This window comes from Lactuca virosa, chromosome 1 (genome assembly GCF_052849685.1).
Source record: "Lactuca virosa cultivar CGN04683 chromosome 1, Lactuca_virosa_CGN04683_v6, whole genome shotgun sequence".
NCBI classification, from domain to species: domain Eukaryota; kingdom Viridiplantae; phylum Streptophyta; class Magnoliopsida; order Asterales; family Asteraceae; genus Lactuca; species Lactuca virosa.
The window spans coordinates 263,703,179-263,716,428 of record NC_136426.1 but is presented as its reverse complement, the minus strand read 5'-3'; the positions used below and the strand labels follow the sequence as shown (position 1 = coordinate 263,716,428).

Sequence of the window (13,250 nt, the reverse complement as noted above, 5' to 3'; positions counted from 1 at the left end):
ATAGCAAGAAAGAAAAAAAAAACAAAAAAAAAACCGCACGTAAAATCTAAAAAAACGCAAACGGGCAACGAAAAAAGGGGTGCAACACGAGGACTTCCCAGGGGGTCACCCATCCTAGTACTACTCTCGCCCAAGCACGCTTAACTGCGGAGTTCTGATGGGATCCGGTGCATTAGTGCTGGTATGATCGCACCCGAAATACTATCCATGCTTATTGCTTTTATGTTTTAAAAGACGCAGATCCTCCTTTGTTTTCGTAAGCGAGGCGTGGGACCCACGTGACCGATCGGCTCCGTTCCAAAAATACGAAAACCATGAACCATGAAGCGGAGGCCACCCGAGCATAGAAATAGCAAGAAAAAAAAAACAAAAAAAAACCGCACGTAAAATCTAAAAAAAACGCAAACAGGCAACGAAAAAGGGGGGTGCAACACGAGGACTTCCCAGGGGGTCACCCATCCTAGTACTACTCTCGCCCAAGCACGCTTAACTGCGGAGTTCTGATGGGATCCGGTGCATTAGTGCTGGTATGATCGCACCCGAAATACTATCCATGCTTATTGCTTTTATGTCTTAAAAGACGCAGAACCTCCTTTGTTTTCGTAACCGAGGCGTGGGACCCACGTGACCGATCGGCTCCGTTCCAGAAATACGAAAACCATGAACCATGAAGCGGAGGCCACCCGAGCATAGAAATAGCAAGAAAGAAAAAAAAAACAAAAAAAAACCGCACGTAAAATCTAAAAAAAACGCAAACAGGCAACGAAAAAGGGGGGTGCAACACGAGGACTTCCCAGGGGGTCACCCATCCTAGTACTACTCTCGCCCAAGCACGCTTAACTGCGGAGTTCTGATGGGATCCGGTGCATTAGTGCTGGTATGATCGCACCCGAAATACTATCCATGCTTATTGCTTTTATGTCTTAAAAGACGCAGAACCCCCTTTGTTTTCGTACGCGAGGCGTGGGACCCACGTGACCGATTGGCTCCGTTCCAAAAATACGAAAACCATCAACCATGAAGCGGAGGCCACCCGAGCATAGAAACAGCAAGAAAGAAAAAAAAACAAAAAAAAAAAACAGCACGTAAAATCTAAAAAAAACGCAAACGGACAACGAAAAAGGGGGGTGCAACACGAGGACTTCCCACGGGGTCATCCATCCTAGTACTACTCTCGCCCAAGCACACTTAACTGTGGAGTTCTGATGGGATCCGGTGCATTAGTGCTGGTATGATCGCACCCGAAATACTATTCATGATTATTGCTTTTATGTCTTAAAAGACGCAGAACCTCCTTTGTTTTCGTACGCGAGGCGTGGGACCCACGAGACCGATCGGCTCCGTTCCAAAAATACGAAAACCATGAACCATGAAGCGGAGGCCACCCGAGCATAGAAATAGCAAGAAAGAAAAAAAAAACAAAAAAAAAACCGCACGTAAAATCTAAAAAAACGCAAACGGGCAACGAAAAAAGGGGTGCAACACGAGGACTTCCCAGGGGGTCACCCATCCTAGTACTACTCTCGCCCAAGCACGCTTAACTGCGGAGTTCTGATGGGATCCGGTGCATTAGTGCTGGTATGATCGCACCCGAAATACTATCCATGCTTATTGCTTTTATGTCTTAAAAGACGCAGAACCTCCTTTGTTTTCGTAAGCGAGGCGTGGGACCCACGTGACCGATCGGCTCCGTTCCAAAAATACGAAAACCATGAACCATGAAGCGGAGGCCACCCGAGCATAGAAATAGCAAGAAAGAAAAAAAAAACAAAAAAAAACCGCACGTAAAATCTAAAAAAAACGCAAACAGGCAACGAAAAAGGGGGGTGCAACACGAGGACTTCCCAGGGGGTCACCCATCCTAGTACTACTCTCGCCCAAGCACGCTTAACTGCGGAGTTCTGATGGGATCCGGTGCATTAGTGCTGGTATGATCGCACCCGAAATACTATCCATGCTTATTGCTTTTATGTCTTAAAAGACGCAGAACCCCCTTTGTTTTCGTACGCGAGGCGTGGGACCCACGTGACCGATTGGCTCCGTTCCAAAAATACGAAAACCATCAACCATGAAGCGGAGGCCACCCGAGCATAGAAACAGCAAGAAAGAAAAAAAAACAAAAAAAAAACAGCACGTAAAATCTAAAAAAAACGCAAACGGACAACGAAAAAGGAGGGTGCAACACGAGGACTTCCCACGGGGTCACCCATCCTAGTACTACTCTCGCCCAAGCACGCTTAACTGCGGAGTTCTGATGGGATCCGGTGCATTAGTGCTGGTATGATCGCACCCGAAATACTATTCATGATTATTGCTTTTATGTCTTAAAAGACGCAGAACCTCCTTTGTTTTCGTACGCGAGGCGTGGGACCCACGAGACCGATCGGCTCCGTTCCAAAAATACGAAAACCATGAACCATGAAGCGGAGGCCACCCGAGCATAGAAATAGCAAGAAAGAAAAAAAAAACAAAAAAAAAACCGCACGTAAAATCTAAAAAAACGCAAACGGGCAACGAAAAAAGGGGTGCAACACGAGGACTTCCCAAGGGGTCACCCATCCTAGTACTACTCTCGCCCAAGCACGCTTAACTGCGGAGTTCTGATGGGATCCGGTGCATTAGTGCTGGTATGATCGCACCCGAAATACTATCCATGCTTATTGCTTTTATGTCTTAAAAGACGCAGAACCTCCTTTGTTTTCGTACGCGAGGCGTGGGACCCACGAGACCGATCGGCTCCGTTCCAAAAATACGAAAACCATGAACCATGAACAATGAACCATGAAGCGGAGGCCACCCGAGCATAGAAATAGCAAGAAAGAAAAAAAAAACAAAAAAAAAACCGCACGTAAAATCTAAAAAAACGCAAACGGGCAACGAAATAAGGGGTGCAACACGAGGACTTCCCAGGGGGTCACCCATCCTAGTACTACTCTCGCCCAAGCACGCTTAACTGCAGAGTTCTGATGGAATCCGGTGCATTAGTGCTGGTATGATCGCACCCGAAATACTATTCATGATTATTGCTTTTATGTCTTAAAAGACGCAGAACCTCCTTTGTTTTCGTACGCGAGGCGTGGGACCCACGTGACCGATCGGCTCCGTTCCAAAAATACGAAAACCATGAACCATGAAGCGGAGGCCACCCGAGCATAGAAATAGCAAGAAAGAAAAAAAAAAAAAACCGCACGTAAAAATCTAAAAAAAACGCAAACAGGCAACGAAAAAGAGGGGTGTAACACGAGGACTTCCCAGGGGGTCACCCATCCTAGTACTACTCTCGCCCAAGCACGCTTATCTGCGGAGTTCTGATGGGATCCGGTGCATTAGTGCTGGTATGATCGCACCCGAAATACTATCCATGCTTATTGCTTTTATGTTTTAAAAGACGCAGAACCTCCTTTGTTTTCGTAAGCGAGGCGTGGGACCCACGTGACCGATCGGCTCCGTTCCAAAAATACGAAAACCATGAACCATGAAGCGGAGGCCACCCGAGCATAGAAATAGCAAGAAAAAAAAACAAAAAAAAACCGCACGTAAAATCTAAAAAAAACGCAAACAGGCAACGAAAAAGGGGGCTGCAACACGAGGACTTCCCAGGGGGTCACCCATCCTAGTACTACTCTCGCCCAAGCACGCTTAACTGCGGAGTTCTGATGGGATCCGGTGCATTAGTGCTGGTATGATCGCACCCGAAATACTATCCATGCTTATTGCTTTTATGTCTTAAAAGACGCAGAACCTCCTTTGTTTTCGTAAGCGAGGCGTGGGACCCACGTGACCGATCGGCTCCGTTCCAGAAATACGAAAACCATGAACCATGAAGCGGAGGCCACCCGAGCATAGAAATAGCAAGAAAGAAAAAAAAAACAAAAAAAAACCGCACGTAAAATCTAAAAAAAACGCAAACAGGCAACGAAAAAGGGGGGTGCAACACGAGGACTTCCCAGGGGGTCACCCATCCTAGTACTACTCTCGCACAAGCACGCTTAACTGCGGAGTTCTGATGGGATCCGGTGCATTAGTGCTGGTATGATCGCACCCGAAATACTATCCATGCTTATTGCTTTTATGTCTTAAAAGACGCAGAACCCCCTTTGTTTTCGTACGCGAGGCGTGGGACCCACGTGACCGATTGGCTCCGTTCCAAAAATACGAAAACCATCAACCATGAAGCGGAGGCCACCCGAGCATAGAAACAGCAAGAAAGAAAAAAAAACAAAAAAAAAACAGCACGTAAAATCTAAAAAAAACGCAAACGGACAACGAAAAAGGGGGGTGCAACACGAGGACTTCCCACGGGGTCACCCATCCTAGTACTACTCTCGCCCAAGCACACTTAACTGCGGAGTTCTGATGGGATCCGGTGCATTAGTGCTGGTATGATCGCACCCGAAATACTATTCATGATTATTGCTTTTATGTCTTAAAAGACGCAGAACTTCCTTTGTTTTCGTACGCGAGACGTGGGACCCACGAGACCGATCGGCTCCGTTCCAAAAATACGAAAACCATGAACCATGAAGCGGAGGCCACCCGAGCATAGAAATAGCAAGAAAGAAAAAAAAAACAAAAAAAAAACCGCACGTAAAATCTAAAAAAACGCAAACGGGCAACGAAAAAAGGGGTGCAACACGAGGACTTCCCAGGGGGTCACCCATCCTAGTACTACTCTCGCCCAAGCACGCTTAACTGCGGAGTTCTGATGGGATCCGGTGCATTAGTGCTGGTATGATCGCACCCGAAATACTATCCATGCTTATTGCTTTTATGTTTTAAAAGACGCAGAACCTCCTTTGTTTTCGTAAGCGAGGCGTGGGACCCACGTGACCGATCGGCTCCGTTCCAAAAATACGAAAACCATGAACCATGAAGCGGAGGCCACCCGAGCATAGAAATAGCAAGAAAAAAAAAACAAAAAAAAACCGCACGTAAAATCTAAAAAAAACGCAAACAGGCAACGAAAAAGGGGGGTGCAACACGAGGACTTCCCAGGGGGTCACCCATCCTAGTACTACTCTCGCCCAAGCACGCTTAACTGCGGAGTTCTGATGGGATCCGGTGCATTAGTGCTGGTATGATCGCACCCGAAATACTATCCATGCTTATTGCTTTTATGTCTTAAAAGACGCAGAACCTCCTTTGTTTTCGTAAGCGAGGCGTGGGACCCACGTGACCGATCGGCTCCGTTCCAGAAATACGAAAACCATGAACCATGAAGCGGAGGCCACCCGAGCATAGAAATAGCAAGAAAGAAAAAAAAAACAAAAAAAAACCGCACGTAAAATCTAAAAAAAACGCAAACAGGCAACGAAAAAGGGGGGTGCAACACGAGGACTTCCCAGGGGGTCACCCATCCTAGTACTACTCTCGCACAAGCACGCTTAACTGCGGAGTTCTGATGGGATCCGGTGCATTAGTGCTGGTATGATCGCACCCGAAATACTATCCATGCTTATTGCTTTTATGTCTTAAAAGACGCAGAACATCCTTTGTTTTCGTACGCGAGGCGTGGGACCCACGTGACCGATCGGCTCCGTTCCAAAAATACGAAAACCATCAACTATGAAGCGGAGGCCACCCGAGCATAGAAACAGCAAGAAAGAAAAAAAAAAAAACCGCACGTAAAATCTAAAAAAAACGCAAACAGGCAACGAAAAAGGGGGGTGCAACACGAGGACTTCCCAGGGGGTCACCCATCCTAGTACTACTCTCGCCCAAGCACGCTTAACTGCGGAGTTCTGATGGGATCCGGTGCATTAGTGCTGGTATGATCGCACCCGAAATACTATCCATGTTTATTGCTTTTATGTCTTAAAAGACGCAGAACCTCCTTTGTTTTCGTACGCGAGGCGTGGGACCCACGAGACCGATCGGCTCCGTTCCAAAAATACGAAAACCATGAACCATGAAGCGGAGGCCACCCGAGCATAGAAATAGCAAGAAAGAAAAAAAAAACAAAAAAAAAACCGCATGTAAAATCTAAAAAAACGCAAACGGGCAACGAAAAAAGGGGTGCAACACGAGGACTTCCCAGGGGGTCACCCATCCTAGTACTACTCTCGCCCAAGCACGCTTAACTGCGGACTTCTGATGGGATCCGGTGCATTAGTGCCGGTATGATCGCACCCGAAATATTATCCATGCTTATTGCTTTTATGTCTTAAAAGACGCAGAACCTCCTTTGTTTTCGTACGCGTGGCGTGGGACCCACGAGACCGATCGGCTCCGTTCCAAAAATACGAAAACCATGAACCATGAAGCGGAGGCCACCCGAGCATAGAAATAGCAAGAAAGAAAAAAAAACAAAAAAAAACCGCACGTAAAATCTAAAAAAACGCAAACGGGCAACGAAAAGGGGGGGGGGGGTGCAACACGAGGACTTCCCAGGGGGTCACCCATCCTAGTACTACTCTCGCCCAAGAACGCTTAACTGCGGAGTTCTGATGGGATCCGGTGCATTAGTGCTGGTATGATCGCACCCGAAATACTATCCATGCTTATTGCTTTTATGTTTTAAAAGACGCAGAACCTCCTTTGTTTTCGTAAGCGAGGCGTGGGACCCACGTGACCGATCGGCTCCGTTCCAAAAATACGAAAACCATGAACCATGAAGCGGAGGCCACCCGAGCATAGAAATAGCAAGAAAGAAAAAAAAACAAAAAAAAACCGCACGTAAAATCTAAAAAAAACGCAAACAGGCAACGAAAAAGGGGGGTGCAACACGAGGACTGCCCAGGGGGTCACCCATCCTAGTACTACTCTCGCCCAAGCACGCTTAACTGCGGAGTTCTGATGGGATCCGGTGCATTAGTGCTGGTATGATCGCACCCGAAATACTATCCATGCTTATTGCTTTTATGTTTTAAAAGACGCAGAACCTCCTTTGTTTTCGTAAGCGAGGCGTGGGACCCACGTGACCGATCGGCTCCATTCCAAAAATACGAAAACCATGAACCATGAAGCGGAGGCCACCCGAGCATAGAAATAGCAAGAAAGAAAAAAAAACAAAAAAAAACCGCACGTAAAATCTAAAAAAAACGCAAACAGGCAACGAAAAAGGGGGGTGCAACACGAGGACTTCCCAGGGGGTCACCCATCCTAGTACTACTCTCGCCCAAGCACGCTTAACTGCGGAGTTCTGATGGGATCCGGTGCATTAGTGCTGGTATGATCGCACCCGAAATACTATCCATGCTTATTGCTTTTATGTCTTAAAAGACGCAGAACCTCCTTTGTTTTTGTAAGCGAGGCGTGGGACCCACGTGACCGATCGGCTCCGTTCCAAAAATACGAAAACCATGAACCATGAAGCGGAGGCCACCCGAGCATAGAAATAGCAAGAAAGAAAAAAAAACAAAAAAAAACCGCACGTAAAATCTAAAAAAAACGCAAACAGGCAACGAAAAAGGGGGGTGCAACACGAGGACTTCCCAGGGGGTCACCCATCCTAGTACTACTCTCGCCCAAGCACACTTAACTGCGGAGTTCTGATGGGATCCGGTGCATTAGTGCTGGTATGATCGCACCCGAAATACTATCCATGCTTATTGCTTTTATATCTTAAAAGACGCAGAACCTCCTTTGTTTTCGTACGCGAGGCGTGGGACCCACGTGATCGATCGGCTCCGTTGCAAAAATACGAAAACCATGAACCATGAAGCGGAGGCCACCCGAGCATAGAAATAGCAAGAAAGAAAAAAAAACAAAAAAAAAAACCGCACGTAAAATCTAAAAAAACGCAAACGGGCAACGAAAAAGGGGGGTGCAACACGAGGACTTCCCAGGGGGTCACCCATCCTAGTACTACTCTCGCCCAAGCACACTTAACTACGGAGTTCTGATGGGATCCGGTGCATTAGTGCTGGTATGATCGCACCCGAAATACTATCCATGCTTATTGCTTTTATGTCTTAAAAGACGCAGAACCTCCTTTGTTTTCGTACGCGAGGCGTGGGACCCACGTGACCGATCGGCTCCGTTCCAAAAATACGAAAACCATGAACCATGAAGCGGAGGCCACCCGAGCATAGAAACAGCAAGAAAGAAAAAAAAAAACCGCACGTAAAATCTAAAAAAAACGCAAACAGGCAACGAAAAAGGGGGGTGCAACACAAGGACTTCCCAGGGGGTCACCCATCCTAGTACTACTCTCGCCCAAGCACGCTTAACTGCGGAGTTCTGATGGGATCCGGTGCATTAGTGCTGGTATGATCGCACCCGAAATACTATCCATGTTTATTGCTTTTATGTCTTAAAAGACGCAGAACCTCCTTTGTTTTCGTACGCGAGGCGTGGGACCCACGAGACCGATCGGCTCCGTTCCAAAAATACGAAAACCATGAACCATGAAGCGGAGGCCACCCGAGCATAGAAATAGCAAGAAAGAAAAAAAAAAACAAAAAAAAAAACGCATGTAAAATCTAAAAAAACGCAAACGGGCAACGAAAAAAGGGGTGCAACAAGAGGACTTCCCAGGGGGTCACCCATCCTAGTACTACTCTCGCCCAAGCACGCTTAACTGCGGACTTCTGATGGGATCCGGTGCATTAGTGCCGGTATGATCGCACCCGAAATATTATCCATGCTTATTGCTTTTATGTCTTAAAAGACGCAAAACCTCCTTTGTTTTCGTACGCGTGGCGTGGGACCCACGAGACCGATCGGCTCCGTTCCAAAAATACGAAAACCATGAACCATGAAGCGGAGGCCACCCGAGCATAGAAATAGCAAGAAAGAAAAAAAAACAAAAAAAAACCGCACGTAAAATCTAAAAAAACGCAAACGGGCAACGAAAAAGGGGGGGTGCAACACGAGGACTTCCCAGGGGGTCACCCATCCTAGTACTACTCTCGCCCAAGAACGCTTCACTGCGGAGTTCTGATGGGATCCGGTGCATTAGTGCTGGTATGATCGCACCCGAAATACTATCCATGCTTATTGCTTTTATGTTTTAAAAGACGCAGAACCTCCTTTGTTTTCGTAAGCGAGGCGTAGGACCCACGTGACCGATCGGCTCCGTTCCAAAAATACGAAAACCATGAACCATGAAGCGGAGGCCACCCGAGCATAGAAATAGCAAGAAAGAAAAAAAAACAAAAAAAAACCGCATGTAAAATCTAAAAAAAAACGCAAACAGGCAACGAAAAAGAGGGGTGCAACACGAGGACTGCCCAGGGGGTCACCCATCCTAGTACTACTCTCGCCCAAGCACGCTTAACTGCGGAGTTCTGATGGGATCCGGTGCATTAGTGCTGGTATGATCGCACCCGAAATACTATCCATGCTTATTGCTTTTATGTTTTAAAAGACGCAGAACCTCCTTTGTTTTCGTAAGCGAGGCGTGGGACCCACGTGACCGATCGGCTCCGTTCCAAAAATACGAAAACCATGAACCATGAAGCGGAGGCCACCCGAGCATAGAAATAGCAAGAAAGAAAAAAAAAACAAAAAAAAACCGCACGTAAAATCTAAAAAAAACGCAAACAGGCAACGAAAAAGGGGGGTGCAACACGAGGACTTCCCAGGGGGTCACCCTTCCTAGTACTACTCTCGCACAAGCACGCTTAACTGCGGAGTTCTGATGGGATCCGGTGCATTAGTGCTGGTATGATCGCACCCGAAATACTATCCATGCTTATTGCTTTTATGTCTTAAAAGACGCAGAACCCCCTTTGTTTTCGTACGCGAGGCGTGGGACCCACGTGACCGATTGGCTCCGTTCCAAAAATACGAAAACCATCAACCATGAAGCGGAGGCCACCCGAGCATAGAAACAGCAAGAAAGAAAAAAAAAACAAAAAAAAAAACAGCACGTAAAATCTAAAAAAAACGCAAACGGACAACGAAAAAGGGGGGTGCAACACGAGGACTTCCCACGGGGTCACCCATCCTAGTACTACTCTCGCCCAAGCACACTTAACTGCGGAGTTCTGATGGGATCCGGTGCATTAGTGCTGGTATGATCGCACCCGAAATACTATTCATGATTATTGCTTTTATGTCTTAAAAGACGCAGAACCTCCTTTGTTTTCGTACGCGAGGCGTGGGACCCACGAGACCGATCGGCTCCGTTCCAAAAATACGAAAACCATGAACCATGAAGCGGAGGCCACCCGAGCATAGAAATAGCAAGAAAGAAAAAAAAAACAAAAAAAAAACCGCACGTAAAATCTAAAAAAACGCAAACGGGCAACGAAAAAAGGGGTGCAACACGAGGACTTCCCAGGGGGTCACCCGTCCTAGTACTACTCTCGCCCAAGCACGCTTAACTGCGGAGTTCTGATGGGATCCGGTGCATTAGTGCTGGTATGATCGCACCCGAAATACTATCCATGCTTATTGCTTTTATGTCTTAAAAGACGCAGAACCTCCTTTGTTTTCGTAAGCGAGGCGTGGGACCCACGTGACCGATCGGCTCCGTTCCAAAAATACGAAAACCATGAACCATGAAGCGGAGGCCACCCGAGCATAGAAATAGCAAGAAAGAAAAAAAAACAAAAAAAAACCGCACGTAAAATCTAAAAAAAACGCAAACAGGCAACGAAAAAGGGGGGTGCAACACGAGGACTTCCCAGGGGGTCACCCATCCTAGTACTACTCTCGCCCAAGCACACTTAACTGCGGAGTTCTGATGGGATCCGGTGCATTAGTGCTGGTATGATCGCACCCGAAATACTATCCATGCTTATTGCTTTTATATCTTAAAAGACTCAGAACCTCCTTTGTTTTCGTACGCGAGGCGTGGGACCCACGTGACCGATCGGCTCCGTTGCAAAAATACGAAAACCATGAACCATGAAGCGGAGGCCACCCGAGCATAGAAATAGCAAGAAAGAAAAAAAAACAAAAAAAAAAACCGCACGTAAAATCTAAAAAAACGCAAACGGGCAACGAAAAAGGGGGGTGCAACACGAGGACTTCCCAGGGGGTCACCCATCCTAGTACTACTCTCGCCCAAGCACACTTAACTGCGGAGTTCTGATGGGATCCGGTGCATTAGTGCTGGTATGATCGCACCCGAAATACTATCCATGCTTATTGCTTTTATGTCTTAAAAGACGCAGAACCTCCTTTGTTTTCGTACGCGAGGCGTGGGACCCACGTGACCGATCGGCTCCGTTCCAAAAATACGAAAACCATCAACCATGAAGCGGAGGCCACCCGAGCATAGAAACAGCAAGAAAGAAAAAAAAAAACCGCACGTAAAATCTAAAAAAAACGCAAACAGGCAACGAAAAAGGGGGGTGCAACACGAGGACTTCCCAGGGGGTCACCCATCCTAGTACTACTCTCGCCCAAGCACGCTTAACTGCGGAGTTCTGATGGGATCCGGTGCATTAGTGCTGCTATGATCGCACCCGAAATACTATCCATGTTTATTGCTTTTATGTCTTAAAAGACGCAGAACCTCCTTTGTTTTCGTACGCGAGGCGTGGGACCCACGAGACCGATCGGCTCCGTTCCAAAAATACGAAAACCATGAACCATGAAGCGGAGGCCACCCGAGCATAGAAATAGCAAGAAAGAAAAAAAAAACAAAAAAAAAACCGCATGTAAAATCTAAAAAAACGCAAACGGGCAACGAAAAAAGGGGTGCAACACGAGGACTTCTCAGGGGGTCACCCATCCTAGTACTAGTCTCGCCCAAGCACGCTTAACTGCGGACTTCTGATGGGATCCGGTGCATTAGTGCCGGTATGATCGCACCCGAAATATTATCCATGCTTATTGCTTTTATGTCTTAAAAGACGCAGAACCTCCTTTGTTTTCGTACGCGTGGCGTGGGACCCACGAGACCGATCGGCTCCGTTCCAAAAATACGAAAACCATGAACCATGAAGCGGAGGCCACCCGAGCATAGAAATAGCAAGAAAGAAAAAAAAAACAAAAAAAAACCGCACGTAAAATCTAAAAAAACGCAAACGGGCAACGAAAAAGGGGGGGTGCAACACGAGGACTTCCCAGGGGGTCACCCATCCTAGTACTACTCTCGCCCAAGAACGCTTAACTGCGGAGTTCTGATGGGATCCGGTGCATTAGTGCTGGTATGATCGCACCCGAAATACTATCCATGCTTATTGCTTTTATGTTTTAAAAGACGCAGAACCTCCTTTGTTTTCGTAAGCGAGGCGTGGGACCCACGTGACCGATCGGCTCCGTTCCAAAAATACGAAAACCATGAACCATGAAGCGGAGGCCACCCGAGCATAGAAATAGCAAGAAAGAAAAAAAAACAAAAAAAAACCGCACGTAAAATCTAAAAAAAACGCAAACAGGCAACGAAAAAGGGGGGTGCAACACGAGGACTGCCCAGGGGGTCACCCATCCTAGTACTACTCTCGCCCAAGCACGCTTAACTGCGGAGTTCTGATGGGATCCGGTGCATTAGTGCTGGTATGATCGCACCCGAAATACTATCCATGCTTATTGCTTGTATGTCTTAAAAGACGCAGAACCTCCTTTGTTTTCGTACGCGAGGCGTGGGACCCACGTGACCGATCGGCTCCGTTCCAAAAATACGAAGACCATGAACCATGAAACGGAGGCCACCCGAGCATAGAAATAGCAAGAAAGAAAAAAAAACAAAAAAAAAACCGCACGTAAAATCTAAAAAAACGCAAACGGACAACGAAAAAGGGGGGTGCAACACGAGGACTTCCCAGGGGGTCACCCATCCTAGTACTACTCTCGCCCAAGCACGCTTAACTGCGGAGTTCTGATGGGATCCGGTGCATTAGTGCTGGTATGATCGCACCCGAAATACTATCCATGCTTATTGCTTGTATGTCTTAAAAGACGCAGAACCTCCTTTGTTTTCGTACGCGAGGCGTGGGACCCACGTGACCGATCGGCTCCGTTCCAAAAATACGAAGACCATGAACCATGAAACGGAGGCCACTCGAGCATAGAAATAGCAAGAAAGAAAAAAAAACAAAAAAAAACCGCACGTAAAATCTAAAAAAACGCAAACGGACAACGAAAAAGGGGGGTGCAACACGAGGACTTCCCAGGGGGTCACCCATCCTAGTACTACTCTCGCCCAAGCACGCTTAACTGCGGAGTTTTGATGGGATCCGGTGCATTAGTGCTGGTATGATCGCACCCGAAATACTATCCATGCTTATTGCTTGTATGTCTTAAAAGACGCAGAACCTCCTTTGTTTTCGTACGCGAGGCGTGGGACCCACGTGACCGATCAGCTCCGTTCCAAAAATACGAAGACCATCAACCATGAAGCGGAGGCCACC

General features: G+C 47.1%; 38 non-coding genes across 38 annotated transcripts; all 38 read right to left on the bottom strand.

The window, feature by feature from the left end:
- Nucleotides 1-76: 76 nt before the first annotated feature.
- Nucleotides 77-195, bottom strand: LOC145151944 (5S ribosomal RNA). The gene has a single exon (XR_013732486.1). It is a non-coding gene; the product is annotated as a 5S ribosomal RNA (ribosomal RNA).
- Nucleotides 196-422: 227 nt separating this feature from the next.
- LOC145151943 (5S ribosomal RNA) lies at nt 423-541 on the bottom strand. Its single transcript, XR_013732485.1, has one exon. It is a non-coding gene; the product is annotated as a 5S ribosomal RNA (ribosomal RNA).
- Nucleotides 542-772: 231 nt separating this feature from the next.
- On the bottom strand, nt 773-891 carry LOC145151942 (5S ribosomal RNA). Its single transcript, XR_013732484.1, has one exon. It is a non-coding gene; the product is annotated as a 5S ribosomal RNA (ribosomal RNA).
- Nucleotides 892-1,124: 233 nt separating this feature from the next.
- On the bottom strand, nt 1,125-1,243 carry LOC145146952 (5S ribosomal RNA). The gene has a single exon (XR_013727872.1). It is a non-coding gene; the product is annotated as a 5S ribosomal RNA (ribosomal RNA).
- A 230-nt stretch (nt 1,244-1,473) lies between these two features.
- On the bottom strand, nt 1,474-1,592 carry LOC145151941 (5S ribosomal RNA). The gene has a single exon (XR_013732483.1). It is a non-coding gene; the product is annotated as a 5S ribosomal RNA (ribosomal RNA).
- Nucleotides 1,593-1,823: 231 nt separating this feature from the next.
- Nucleotides 1,824-1,942, bottom strand: LOC145151940 (5S ribosomal RNA). Its single transcript, XR_013732482.1, has one exon. It is a non-coding gene; the product is annotated as a 5S ribosomal RNA (ribosomal RNA).
- Nucleotides 1,943-2,173: 231 nt separating this feature from the next.
- LOC145153802 (5S ribosomal RNA) lies at nt 2,174-2,292 on the bottom strand. The gene has a single exon (XR_013734293.1). It is a non-coding gene; the product is annotated as a 5S ribosomal RNA (ribosomal RNA).
- Nucleotides 2,293-2,522: 230 nt separating this feature from the next.
- On the bottom strand, nt 2,523-2,641 carry LOC145153465 (5S ribosomal RNA). Its single transcript, XR_013733972.1, has one exon. It is a non-coding gene; the product is annotated as a 5S ribosomal RNA (ribosomal RNA).
- A 244-nt stretch (nt 2,642-2,885) lies between these two features.
- On the bottom strand, nt 2,886-3,004 carry LOC145144437 (5S ribosomal RNA). Its single transcript, XR_013725446.1, has one exon. It is a non-coding gene; the product is annotated as a 5S ribosomal RNA (ribosomal RNA).
- Nucleotides 3,005-3,230: 226 nt separating this feature from the next.
- LOC145145800 (5S ribosomal RNA) lies at nt 3,231-3,349 on the bottom strand. The gene has a single exon (XR_013726756.1). It is a non-coding gene; the product is annotated as a 5S ribosomal RNA (ribosomal RNA).
- A 226-nt stretch (nt 3,350-3,575) lies between these two features.
- LOC145155988 (5S ribosomal RNA) lies at nt 3,576-3,694 on the bottom strand. The gene has a single exon (XR_013736415.1). It is a non-coding gene; the product is annotated as a 5S ribosomal RNA (ribosomal RNA).
- A 231-nt stretch (nt 3,695-3,925) lies between these two features.
- On the bottom strand, nt 3,926-4,044 carry LOC145144398 (5S ribosomal RNA). The gene has a single exon (XR_013725406.1). It is a non-coding gene; the product is annotated as a 5S ribosomal RNA (ribosomal RNA).
- A 231-nt stretch (nt 4,045-4,275) lies between these two features.
- Nucleotides 4,276-4,394, bottom strand: LOC145154677 (5S ribosomal RNA). Its single transcript, XR_013735140.1, has one exon. It is a non-coding gene; the product is annotated as a 5S ribosomal RNA (ribosomal RNA).
- A 230-nt stretch (nt 4,395-4,624) lies between these two features.
- On the bottom strand, nt 4,625-4,743 carry LOC145151938 (5S ribosomal RNA). Its single transcript, XR_013732480.1, has one exon. It is a non-coding gene; the product is annotated as a 5S ribosomal RNA (ribosomal RNA).
- Nucleotides 4,744-4,970: 227 nt separating this feature from the next.
- Nucleotides 4,971-5,089, bottom strand: LOC145151937 (5S ribosomal RNA). The gene has a single exon (XR_013732479.1). It is a non-coding gene; the product is annotated as a 5S ribosomal RNA (ribosomal RNA).
- Nucleotides 5,090-5,320: 231 nt separating this feature from the next.
- LOC145144397 (5S ribosomal RNA) lies at nt 5,321-5,439 on the bottom strand. The gene has a single exon (XR_013725405.1). It is a non-coding gene; the product is annotated as a 5S ribosomal RNA (ribosomal RNA).
- Nucleotides 5,440-5,663: 224 nt separating this feature from the next.
- Nucleotides 5,664-5,782, bottom strand: LOC145151936 (5S ribosomal RNA). The gene has a single exon (XR_013732478.1). It is a non-coding gene; the product is annotated as a 5S ribosomal RNA (ribosomal RNA).
- A 230-nt stretch (nt 5,783-6,012) lies between these two features.
- Nucleotides 6,013-6,131, bottom strand: LOC145144463 (5S ribosomal RNA). The gene has a single exon (XR_013725472.1). It is a non-coding gene; the product is annotated as a 5S ribosomal RNA (ribosomal RNA).
- Nucleotides 6,132-6,365: 234 nt separating this feature from the next.
- On the bottom strand, nt 6,366-6,484 carry LOC145139449 (5S ribosomal RNA). Its single transcript, XR_013721914.1, has one exon. It is a non-coding gene; the product is annotated as a 5S ribosomal RNA (ribosomal RNA).
- A 230-nt stretch (nt 6,485-6,714) lies between these two features.
- On the bottom strand, nt 6,715-6,833 carry LOC145140441 (5S ribosomal RNA). Its single transcript, XR_013722172.1, has one exon. It is a non-coding gene; the product is annotated as a 5S ribosomal RNA (ribosomal RNA).
- A 230-nt stretch (nt 6,834-7,063) lies between these two features.
- On the bottom strand, nt 7,064-7,182 carry LOC145151935 (5S ribosomal RNA). Its single transcript, XR_013732477.1, has one exon. It is a non-coding gene; the product is annotated as a 5S ribosomal RNA (ribosomal RNA).
- A 230-nt stretch (nt 7,183-7,412) lies between these two features.
- LOC145154077 (5S ribosomal RNA) lies at nt 7,413-7,531 on the bottom strand. Its single transcript, XR_013734561.1, has one exon. It is a non-coding gene; the product is annotated as a 5S ribosomal RNA (ribosomal RNA).
- A 231-nt stretch (nt 7,532-7,762) lies between these two features.
- Nucleotides 7,763-7,881, bottom strand: LOC145154311 (5S ribosomal RNA). Its single transcript, XR_013734788.1, has one exon. It is a non-coding gene; the product is annotated as a 5S ribosomal RNA (ribosomal RNA).
- A 222-nt stretch (nt 7,882-8,103) lies between these two features.
- LOC145154225 (5S ribosomal RNA) lies at nt 8,104-8,222 on the bottom strand. Its single transcript, XR_013734708.1, has one exon. It is a non-coding gene; the product is annotated as a 5S ribosomal RNA (ribosomal RNA).
- A 231-nt stretch (nt 8,223-8,453) lies between these two features.
- LOC145148801 (5S ribosomal RNA) lies at nt 8,454-8,572 on the bottom strand. The gene has a single exon (XR_013729668.1). It is a non-coding gene; the product is annotated as a 5S ribosomal RNA (ribosomal RNA).
- A 230-nt stretch (nt 8,573-8,802) lies between these two features.
- Nucleotides 8,803-8,921, bottom strand: LOC145145271 (5S ribosomal RNA). The gene has a single exon (XR_013726252.1). It is a non-coding gene; the product is annotated as a 5S ribosomal RNA (ribosomal RNA).
- A 231-nt stretch (nt 8,922-9,152) lies between these two features.
- LOC145140432 (5S ribosomal RNA) lies at nt 9,153-9,271 on the bottom strand. Its single transcript, XR_013722170.1, has one exon. It is a non-coding gene; the product is annotated as a 5S ribosomal RNA (ribosomal RNA).
- A 231-nt stretch (nt 9,272-9,502) lies between these two features.
- On the bottom strand, nt 9,503-9,621 carry LOC145147114 (5S ribosomal RNA). Its single transcript, XR_013728028.1, has one exon. It is a non-coding gene; the product is annotated as a 5S ribosomal RNA (ribosomal RNA).
- A 233-nt stretch (nt 9,622-9,854) lies between these two features.
- LOC145154676 (5S ribosomal RNA) lies at nt 9,855-9,973 on the bottom strand. Its single transcript, XR_013735139.1, has one exon. It is a non-coding gene; the product is annotated as a 5S ribosomal RNA (ribosomal RNA).
- A 230-nt stretch (nt 9,974-10,203) lies between these two features.
- Nucleotides 10,204-10,322, bottom strand: LOC145155652 (5S ribosomal RNA). Its single transcript, XR_013736081.1, has one exon. It is a non-coding gene; the product is annotated as a 5S ribosomal RNA (ribosomal RNA).
- Nucleotides 10,323-10,552: 230 nt separating this feature from the next.
- Nucleotides 10,553-10,671, bottom strand: LOC145154076 (5S ribosomal RNA). The gene has a single exon (XR_013734560.1). It is a non-coding gene; the product is annotated as a 5S ribosomal RNA (ribosomal RNA).
- A 231-nt stretch (nt 10,672-10,902) lies between these two features.
- LOC145154075 (5S ribosomal RNA) lies at nt 10,903-11,021 on the bottom strand. The gene has a single exon (XR_013734559.1). It is a non-coding gene; the product is annotated as a 5S ribosomal RNA (ribosomal RNA).
- Nucleotides 11,022-11,243: 222 nt separating this feature from the next.
- On the bottom strand, nt 11,244-11,362 carry LOC145143848 (5S ribosomal RNA). The gene has a single exon (XR_013724879.1). It is a non-coding gene; the product is annotated as a 5S ribosomal RNA (ribosomal RNA).
- A 230-nt stretch (nt 11,363-11,592) lies between these two features.
- On the bottom strand, nt 11,593-11,711 carry LOC145146828 (5S ribosomal RNA). Its single transcript, XR_013727754.1, has one exon. It is a non-coding gene; the product is annotated as a 5S ribosomal RNA (ribosomal RNA).
- A 231-nt stretch (nt 11,712-11,942) lies between these two features.
- LOC145139443 (5S ribosomal RNA) lies at nt 11,943-12,061 on the bottom strand. Its single transcript, XR_013721912.1, has one exon. It is a non-coding gene; the product is annotated as a 5S ribosomal RNA (ribosomal RNA).
- A 230-nt stretch (nt 12,062-12,291) lies between these two features.
- On the bottom strand, nt 12,292-12,410 carry LOC145140427 (5S ribosomal RNA). Its single transcript, XR_013722169.1, has one exon. It is a non-coding gene; the product is annotated as a 5S ribosomal RNA (ribosomal RNA).
- A 230-nt stretch (nt 12,411-12,640) lies between these two features.
- On the bottom strand, nt 12,641-12,759 carry LOC145151934 (5S ribosomal RNA). Its single transcript, XR_013732476.1, has one exon. It is a non-coding gene; the product is annotated as a 5S ribosomal RNA (ribosomal RNA).
- Nucleotides 12,760-12,988: 229 nt separating this feature from the next.
- Nucleotides 12,989-13,107, bottom strand: LOC145143734 (5S ribosomal RNA). Its single transcript, XR_013724764.1, has one exon. It is a non-coding gene; the product is annotated as a 5S ribosomal RNA (ribosomal RNA).
- Nucleotides 13,108-13,250: the final 143 nt, after the last annotated feature.